This window comes from Brachycentrus maculatus, unplaced genomic scaffold (genome assembly GCF_059751285.1).
Source record: "Brachycentrus maculatus isolate JH-2025_06_01 unplaced genomic scaffold, ASM5975128v1 h1tg001000l, whole genome shotgun sequence".
Lineage (NCBI taxonomy): Eukaryota > Metazoa > Arthropoda > Insecta > Trichoptera > Brachycentridae > Brachycentrus > Brachycentrus maculatus.
The window spans coordinates 1-9,296 of NW_028281718.1; the positions used below are offsets into that span (position 1 = coordinate 1).

The 9,296-nt window shown below is 37.8% G+C and overlaps 1 pseudogene; it reads left to right on the forward strand.

Annotated features, from left to right (window-relative positions):
• The first annotated feature begins 6,571 nt into the window (after positions 1-6,571).
• Positions 6,572-8,519, forward strand: LOC148299674 (aspartate aminotransferase, cytoplasmic pseudogene; annotated as a pseudogene).
• Positions 8,520-9,296: the final 777 nt, after the last annotated feature.

Sequence of the window (9,296 nt, forward strand, 5' to 3'; positions counted from 1 at the left end):
TCCCAACCCCAACCCCAACCCAACCCCAACCCCAACCCAACCCAACCCCTGACATCACCTGAATTAATTATAAGCTTAGTAAGTGATAAAATCAAGGCATTTTATTATAATTTGAATTATTTTTAAATAAAATGTCAATTCACTAATACAATGGAGGCACTCTCGTCGGCATGGTCGGCAAAGATTGTGTTGGAATCGCATGCGATCGCAGATTTGGAAAATAAATGCTTACTTTGACGAATGATTTCAAAGAGTGTTCAAGTACCAAGATAACCTCATTATGGGACTCGGAGGTTTAGGCACTGACGTACAAACATTCTCGGGCACTGATGTAGCAAAAGATTAATCTGTACACTCTTAAAGAGAATAAATAAATGAAACCGATTACTTTTTGCAACCTAGTTGCTTACTCGCTCTTTGAGGAAAAGGTTCCATTTAGATCTAATTTAGATTTGGAAGCTTCATTGTTCAGCCTATTGTGGCAGGAATGGAAAATGGATCGCCTGTTCTGGCCAGCTATGACTCAATTGGAGCTCAATGCATGATCTAAAGATTCCAATGCGGAGGAACTGGATCTGAAGAGTTGATGGCAATCTGCTAAGCATACTATGAGCCGAACATGGAATAAGAATAATTGAAATTCAAACTGCATCAAATCATAACAGCAGCCTGCGATCGAGATATGCGATCAGGATGGGAGCCATAGTGTACATCGTAACAAGAATGGAGTCACAACCGATTTCTTTCAAACGAAACAAAGCTGAAACCATGATGGAAATTGCTAGTCAGAAATTGAATAAATTTTAGTAAATATTCGATTTTGATAGGCATTCATTCATTTATTTGATTAAATTGATAAGTTTATTGTGCTTACTGCTGACTGTAATGAAAGATTTGGTTATTGTATAATTTGGGTGACTTTTGATTTTATTATCAGATGAAATATTTGGTCGTTGATTCTGTTGTGCATAAGGCAAACACTAACTATCAATTCCCAAGAAGAATCAAAAACAAATAAAATAATGCTTACCCTATAATTCAGCGCTAAACCAAAAATATCAGAATAAATCAAAGGTGCACTCCCCAATTAACTCAAATTCTTTCGTTTCTCTTTCACTATGCCCTCCAATGATCAACACCCCTCAACTCATTATGCCCCTCAAACAAAGTACATTATAATAGCTAATGAACATAGCCATTGAAATATATAACGTCTAATAGCTTATAATTTGTTGGCATATAAAAATGGTGCTTTACCAAACAAATCAAAAACTTATAAATTGTTTCCCATTCCTGTCATGAACATAATAACATAGCATATGCTATTCTGGCTGATATTTCATTTTATTAAGGGCTTGCACATTTCATAATTATTGCATTATGTAAAATTTGAATATATATTTATCCGTCAATGATTGTTAGAAATGTTTTTCGATAACATAAATTCATAAACCCATTCATGAAGTATGGCTATACAATATTCAACTTTAAATAAAATAGTTCTGTTTAAAATTACGATTAATATATTCAGAAGCAATATACGAACATACATGAAGATGAAGGATTAATACGTCAGTATATCAATAGTTCTGCAGAATAGCCGATTTGTTGCAGGGGAGATTGTTAAAGGATCAGTCAATGTGCATGCGTTATTGATCGGCCATATACATCCTTGGTCCTTAGATTTTATGGAGAGGAAGTGCTTCGTCAAAATGAGGGGAATCTGTTCAAATCGAACAAGAGTAGCAAATTTGAAAATTAGGCGAGTTGAGACATAAGTCAATTGCATATTTAAAATATCATACAAACTAAGAAAAATAGTAAAATGCGAAGTATTTACCAGCGTCGACACGAAAGTAAATTTAGCATCATTCGGAGAGTATCTCATGCTGGTCAGTATAATTTCTAGTTTCAATTTCTGCTTCCCGAGAAGATTCCTGGGAGTGTCAGTATTGCAATGAAGGAGCTATCTTTCCTTCTTCATTATAAGCTTTGTGCCAAAGTTCTAAACTCGAAGAAACCTCTATAGTGCGAATAGATATAAACGCCTATCTGCATACTGTAGAAGTCGAATTCAGAGGAGACACTTCCCTTCGAGAAGACTATTCATTAAAGTCTATTTTGTTGCTTTAAGGATTCAGGCACTACCAATATTCATGTGAAATGCATGAACTCTTCCCTATACTTCGGTGGGCAAATAACCTTAAGGGTAAAATTAATGTCATGTACTCATTTGACAATATCAACAATGTCCAAATCACGTTGAATCGCAAGGCTTATATCATGAACAAACGAGCTCCCTTCGAATGTAAGAGCCTATGCAAAGTCTGGCTGTTGTGGAAAGGTCTTTATCAGATTCCCAAAGGAACCAACCGCTAATTCGATATCTCCCTTGCCATTCCATAGGATTTGGAATATCCGACTTCCATTGGGCAGATTTTGTGCATTTATTACACTATAAATTTCGATTGAATGCAGACAGCTTATTCAAAGACCCAAGAGATATCATAAGCATCCCTCTTATCTTATATCAGTACATCGAGGAAACGCTGGCATCTAAACCGAATCTACCCAATAAGAAATCCAAATCCCAATTATTCACGATAGAGAAATATCCTTCAGAGAAGAAATTATCATATTTGCTACCATCATGATTTTATGTGCATTTTTACATTATGTCCAGATTTTGCTCAGTTGTGCTTTAATCGAAAATAAACAGCCGGACAATTAAAATGCCAACAATGCAAAGACAGCAATTTCAGTATTCGGTATCTCCACCTTTGATTATTTGTTTTAAATTAGAATTGAAAGCAGCGTTAGAGCAATTTGTTTAGATGTTCCAAGTGAAATATATCAAAATGAATTTAATTAGGAAATAAATCATAGTTCTGTAGATTATTCATGAGAGGTCGACAAATGCAGACCATAAGTATGTGTTCCCTATTTCTCTAACTATTGTATGGTGGAGGATATTCTGGACTATGTGACATCTCCGTTGATAATCTAGGTCCCCATTTCGTAAAGTTCAGCCCTGTTTAATCTTCCATCTTTGCTGTGATCGAAGGTGTAGACCATGAAAATGCTTTACCGATATAATTGAATGACTCGCGGAAATTGCAGTCCGTTTATCATTCGCCAATCAGCTTTTATTGACAGTCGAAAAGATCGATCGACTATTCTTCCTCGCAAGTGCGTAGCAACTTTTCTGCCAAAGCCTCAGCCATGTCCGCGTGCAATGCGCAGAGTACAATTGCAACAGAAACGGCATGATGAAAATACAGATATCATTTGTAAGTGATAATCGATCAAAACAACTTATGATTTGATGTTGAACTTTTATGTATAGATTTATGAGTAAAATATATCTCTTAGTCATCGTGCTGCTGGCCATTGTAGCCGAAGGAGCTGAAAAGAATTATACAAATTTTCGTTAAGGATTTGTCTCAGAAAATAACTCAGCCATCTTTCAAGCATATTGCTTGGAACCGGCTTGCTTATCTTGTCGATACATTTGGTGCGAGAATGTGGGGCCTAACAGTCCTAGAGCAGGCTATCTATGAAATGATGTCTGAAGCGAATGCTGAAGTTTCGAAAAGGTTCGTTTGTAGTCAGTTGCAAACTTCACCCAAGTGGGTCAGAGGGTTAATAATCCTTAACTTTACTGAGCCCAAGGCCTGTTCCGACTAAACTTGATATGATCGGCTAGGAGGAAGTGTCAGTGGAGATGTTCAAGCTGAAGTAATTGTTGTGTAAAACTTTGATCAGCTTGAGGCCCTGAAGGATAAAGTTCTGGCAAGATTGTTTGCTTCAATAACAAGTGGGTCGATTATTCCAACTCGGTGTCCTATCGAGTCGACGGGCCCTCAATTGCTGCAAAGTATGGAGCTAAGGCAACGCTAGTCCGATCTGTTGCCTCTGAAAGTATCTCTTCAGTGCACACAGGCTATATGGAGTATGCTTAGGGCCAACCCAAGATTCCAGCGGAGCCATTACAGTATAAGACGCTGAAATGTTTGCAAGAATGCAAATGAGAGGACAAAAGAAGTTGTTCGTTTGATTATAAAAAATGAATTCATCCCAAACAGCTATTCAAATAATTTGGTGTTCGAAATAACTGGAAGCCAGTTCCCAGATCAGGTCATCATTGCTGGTGGGCATATGACACATGGGACACTGGATCACAAACTGGAGCTAATGATGATGGAGGAGGATTCATCACAGTCTTTGAAGCATTTAGACTTCTCCTCAAAAACGGATATCGTCCGAGAAGAACATTAAGATTTGTGGCATGGAGTGGCTAATAGTCAGGCAGTGCAAGAGACGGAGCCGCTCAGTACATAGAAAGGCATAAAAAATTAAATCGACAAGCACATTGCAGCCTTCGAGAGTGACTTAGGCAGCACAAAACTGCTGGGATTTGCTCATGAAGGCCCAGGAAAAGCCATAGTTCAATCAGTTTTAAATAACTATCTCTCGATCTTAGGTGCAAACAAATATGAGAGCTAAGTCTTCGGAGTAGATATCGAAGCTTTGGGGATCTGGGAGTCGCCACTTTCTCAAACATCATCAAAGACACGCCTGACCATTCATTTATTTCAAGTACCATCACTCTGCAGGCGATGCAATGTCTATGATGAATGCAGATGACATGGATTCGAATGTTGTTGGAATTGCTGCATTCTTGTATATCTTGGCTGATTTGGAAACAACGGTTCGAACAGTAAGCTCATCAGTAAATCTCAAATCTGATTGAATACAAACATTTCGTTTATACGCTAATATGCAGAATGGCATAATAATACTTATTTCAATTTATTCTTTAATATAAATATTTCAATTCAAACATTAAATATCAGAGCCATTGAAGGTTTAACTAAAAATTTGCCTAAAATTAATGACTACTTACACGAGATGTATATTGAGTGGTTGGAGAAGTCTTGGCTGTCGGCGTTACTATTGGAGGAGGATCTATCGTATAAGAAGCTGTTGCAGTTGAGGCATCTTAAATTAGAGTTTAAAGGTCAGGGCCTGCTGAAGTGATAAATAACGATAGGGAAGTAGGGAAGTAGGGAGTGAAGCTGGAATTATCATGCCTGAAGCTGGCCCATATAGGCTAAATGAGCTGGTTTACAGTTTCCGCACGCACTTCTTCTGAGCAGCATCAAGAGTTATCCTTTACAACAAACTAAACAGAAACCAATAAAATAATCCTATTGGAGGCAGCACTTCGATAATTCATAAGAAGGATTCTGAAATGAACTGAGTTTGGATGCATAAATTGTTGCTAAGAATAAAACCTGGCGAGCAACTTATACAGTTCCATGTTTCCACATTGTAAGATAGGCAATTCTTATCATCTAAACGGCAGAAATCTCCATCTGTTTTAGACCATCTCGGGCAGCACTGCAAACACATAAAATTAACACAGTCCCACAACGAACAGCATCCCACTCTTTTCTTATCATACTGATTTGATTGCATGCAGGTCCGAGTAATTGGATCTATTTCGAAGCCGACTATGCACTCGACGCAATCGCCATTTGATCTGTATAATTACAATTTTTTATTTCTAAAGACATTAATTCGAAGGAGTAAGAGGATGTATGCTTGAACACGTTATGTTTGTCTGCCACAGTTTCCATTGTCTAGAGAGACGAACCCAGCGCTACAACGAAGGCATTGATTCTTACTAAATATTTAGCACCCCAATCTTTTATTTTACGATTATTGGGGAGGTTGCCTGTTGATGATGATCGATGGCATGTTCATTGGGTTTAAGGCACAACAAGCCTTAAATACGACAATACAGAGACAATATAAAGCGAGCATATCGAGTTTGAAAACTAATTGAGCAATTTATTAAGTAATGATTCGACAATATAATTATTTATGCTGGTATTCAGTAATTAACTTGAATTGAGCACCACTACCCCAAAAAGATTAAAAACTGAACAAATTGCCACCCTCCAAATTAACAGCCAGAGCAACGAAGACCAGAACAATCAATATTAAAGTATAAATGTATATCGCAAAGAAATAAAGCCAATACTTGTAAATTTAGATGAGATAAACTGGTAAATGTGAGAATATATTGACAACGAGGATTGCTGGGAGTTCACTTTCTTGATTCCCTCAAACCATTTAATTAATAAACAGTTCACAATGCCTAAAAATTGAAATTAATTTACTGAAAATCATAAGCAAACCAACAAACCAGTGATCATTGGCGGCTACTATTCGCGATATCGCTCATTTTAATAGTGAATGCCATTTGATATATACCATGCATGAATCGACATTTATAATGCAATAATATAGACCAACAACAATGAAATCTGAAAAGAAAAAGGGTAAAAAATAGACAGTCCATCTCGTTGAAGAAGATAAAGTGGATGAACGTAAAGTTATTGTGGTGCTTGAAAAGGCCAACCTTCAAACAGCTCTCATCAAGAAGAAAGATACTTATGTGCTCTTAAATGGGGACGACCATGCAGAATATATAAAAAATAAGCTGCATCGTGATCCATCCTAATTTCGGCCTGATATCACCCATCAATGTCTGCTCACCCTCATGGACAGTCCGCTCAATAAAGCGGGCAAGCTCGAGGTGTATGTGACCACAGCCTACAACCAAGTAATCAGGATTAATCCTGCGACTAGAATCCCTCGTACATATAAGAGATTTGCTTCGCTGTTCGCTCAACTCCTGAAGAGATTATCAATTCGAGCTGAATAGTCAAGTGAAACCTTACTAAAAGTGATTTCCAGTCCAGTTACAACCCATTTACCGGCCGATAGCCTAAAACTGGCGCTTTCCTCCAAAGGGAATCTGATCAACATCGCAGAGTTCGTGAGAGATCAGGACTTTCAAAAACCAATTGTGTTTCTCGTGGGGGCTGTGTCGAAAGGTAACCCAACAATGGAAGTCGATTACTATGAAGAAGCATTTGCAATATCCAAATATCCCCTCTCTGCTTCAAACTGCATTGGCAGATTGCTGACTGCCTTTTAATTCCATTGGAATATAAATTGAATGTTTATACCCTGACATACCTGAGATATAATAAGATAACTCATATTGGCCAATTAAATGCGACTTTTATCATTGGCTTATGGCTTATAGATATGTATGTATATTTGTCATTTAAATTGTGATTTTAGATTAATTAGATTACAGTGACGTAATACCATGAACAGACTCAATGCTCTCTCTTTGCAGCTGGAACAAGTCTCAGGCGACTTGTTTTCACATGTGGCCATGGCTCCTGCTGACCCTATTCTTGGAACAGCCATCGCATTCCAAAATGACAAAAGTAGTGACAAAATCAATCTTGGCATTGGTGCTTATCGAGATGGCGATGGAAAACCCTATGTTTTTAATGCCGTTCGAAAAGCAGAAAAGATCATCGAGGGAAAACAGCTTAACAAGGTAATATATGAATTAATTCAGGAATATCTCCCCATTGAAGGGCTGGCCGACTTTAACTCAGCAAGTCTCAAATTACTCCTCGGAGATGCCAAGGCAATCCAAGAAGGGAGAGTCGCCTCCACTCAAACACTCTCAGGCACAGGATCACTTTATCTGGGATTCGATTTCTTAAAGAACTTTCTCCCACGCTTTATCTATATTCCGAACCCCACCTGGCTCAATCACAAGAATATCATTGAGGAGTGCAGCCTCAAGTGGATTGAGTACCCTTACTACAACTCCAAGACAAATGGTTCCGATATTGCTGGCATGCTTAAATTCTTAGAAAATGCAATTGCAGGATCTGTTGTTTTACTACATGCATGTGCCCATAACCCAACTGGAGTCGATCCCACAGTCGCAGAATGGAAACAAATAGCCGACGTGATGATGAAGAATTCATTAATTCCATATTTCGATTCTGCCTATCAGGGTTTCGCAACTGGCAACCTCTAAAAAGATGCATGGCCGATCCGGTACTTTGTCGAATTGGGATTCCAAACCATTATCTCTCAATCCTTTGCCAAGAACATCGGAATGTATGGGGAAAGAATTGGAGCCCTTCATATTGTCACAAGCAATAAGGACACAGCGAGCAAGGTTCTCTCTCAATTAAAGTACTGATTTCATAATTTAGGATAATCATTCGTAAAAAATACTCAAGTCCTCCCCTGCAAGGCGCCAGAATTGTCTCTTAAATCCTGAACACCCCCGCTCTCTATAACTAATGGAAGGAAGAACTTGAATTTACAGTGGCAAATCGGATTATTGCAATGAGAAAGGCCTTAAGGGCAGAGCTTGAGAACTTAAAGACTCCAGGCACTTGGAATCACATTACCGAACAAATAGGCATGTTTTCCTACACTGGGCTCACAGTAAAGCAATGCGAGACCTTAATCGATAAGTATCATATCTACTTGCTCAAGAGTGGCAGGATATCGATGGCAGGAATCAACGAAAAGAATATTAAATATTTGGCCAGGTCAATTAAGGCCTCAATTGAAGAAAATCCATGATTGATCAGATAAGTACGACAAATAAATATTCCTTATTTAATATTTATCGATGCGAGGAGAATATACACTTAAATACTTTTCGTTGTTTTGCTGCTGTTTATGATTCAGAAATATGGGAGATTGCATATAAAAGTACAGTTATGTCTATTTATTTGACTTTGCCTGCATATCCGGCCATGAATCAGAGATCATAATCTTTGCTTGTTCTGATAAAATAGTTTATTTGTTTACAGGTTTGTTTACAGTTTTTTTCCAGGTTTTGTTACAGGTTTGTTTACAGGTTTTTCGTGAAATATAATATGAATTGAAATGAGAGAAGATGACAATAATAGACATAAATAACAACCAGTCAAAAAAAACGGAGAACTCCACGCATAGATCAAAGAAGTTGAATAGTAGTATTCTTGCTGTGAGGCTAGACTGTTTTTGATGTATACTTGATGAGTATAGTAGACCTGAAAGAAATAGATGGATCCTGACATTCGCTCTGATTCAGATTCCGACAATTATCCATGAAGTGTTGCACGTGTAATGGTTCAGCCACAACCATTTATTTGGTGCGTTGTATGTGCTGCTGATTTGTCATTTCGTAAATTTGTGGGCATTTCTGAATTTGTGCATCCAAGACCCCGGCTTTATTCAAAAAATAGTAAGCCTTACCTGATAATTCAGAAATATGGTTACTAAATCGATTAGGGCTTCGTAAAGATCCCAAAGAATGAGCAAATCAAGGATTATGTCACACCCTCCTACATCATCACTGCAAAACAGCAAATCCAAAAGATAAAGCTATGCTCCACCTGTAATATATT